This window comes from Ochlerotatus camptorhynchus, unplaced genomic scaffold (assembly GCF_037179485.1).
Source record: "Ochlerotatus camptorhynchus isolate MF236.1 unplaced genomic scaffold, CSIRO-AGI_Acam_v1.1 ptg000353l, whole genome shotgun sequence".
Lineage (NCBI taxonomy): Eukaryota > Metazoa > Arthropoda > Insecta > Diptera > Culicidae > Ochlerotatus > Ochlerotatus camptorhynchus.
This window is the reverse complement of record NW_027040841.1, coordinates 1,373,287-1,374,680: the sequence shown is the minus strand read 5'-3', so window position 1 is coordinate 1,374,680 and position 1,394 is coordinate 1,373,287.

Below are 1,394 nucleotides of genomic sequence, written 5' to 3'. Positions count from 1 at the left end.
TACCAAAACTAGACGTATTCAAATTTTTACTGCATAACATACACTGTGATGCGTTTGCTCTCTGCGAAACATGGCTCTCTCCAGATGTTAACCTTTCTCTTCACGACTACAACATTATCCGTCTCGATCGTCCAGATTCGTACGGTGGGGTGCTCCTAGGGGTCAACAAACAACACTCATTCTACAGAATCGACCTTCCTCCAGTGTCAGGTATTGAAATTGTCGCATGTCAGGTGAATATTAGAGGTAAAACCTTCAGTATTGCCTCGTTATACATCCCTCCGAGAACGGCTGTTTCTCGGCGAGCGCTATCTGACATCTGCTCAGTGCTACCTGAGCCGCGGTTGATCTTAGGGGATTTTAATTCCCACGGTACAGGCTGGGGAGAGCTGTACGATGACAACCGCTCAACCATCATCTATGACCTATGCGACGATTTCAATATGACCATTCTAAACACCGGTGAAGTAACTCGAATAGCCAAACCTCCAGCAAGAGAGAGCAGACTAGACTTGTCACTCTGTTCGAAGTCACTATCATTGGATTGCATGTGGGAGGTAATCCAAGACCCCTATGGTAGTGATCATTTGCCCATCAAAATTTCGATTTCCAACGGTTCATCTTCACAGTGTCCAATCAACATCGCGTACGATCTCACGAGAAACATCAATTGTGAAGAATACGCGAACGCGGTCCGTGACGGTTCAGAATCGGTCGACGTTCTCTCTCCATTGGATGAGTACTCCTTCCTATCGCGGCTCATAGTGGATTGCGCGCTTCAAGCACAAACGAAGCCTGTTCCTGGCACTACCATTCGCAAACGTCCTCCCACTGTGTGGTGGGACCAGGAATGCACCGACGTGAATAAAGAGAAGTCTACCGCGTTTAAACAGTTTCGTAAATACGGTTCCCGCGAATACTTTGAGCGGTATACGGAGCTAGAGGAAAAGTTTAAGAGCTTGGTCAGGGCCAAAAAACGCGGTTACTGGCGTTGGTTCGTCGAAGGGCTATCGCGAGAGACTTCCATGCAAACGCTCTGGAATGTCGGCAGGAGAATGCGTAACTGGAAAACGATGACATGGACTCCCCGTTTTCGATGGTAGAATTCTCAATTGCTCTTCTTTCATGCAATAACTCAGCTCCGGGAATTGATCGAATCAAGTTCAACCTGCTCAAGAACCTCCCAGAAGTCACAAAGAGGCGATTGTTGAACTTGTTCAATCGATTCCTTGAGCTCAACGTTGTTCCGGATGATTGGAGACAAGTGAGAGTTATCGCCATCCAGAAGCCCGGTAAACCCGCTTCGGATCATAATTCGTACCGTCCCATCGCGATGCTGTCGTGTATTCGGAAGCTGTTAGAAAAAATTATTCTTCTTCGTCTGGACAAGTGGG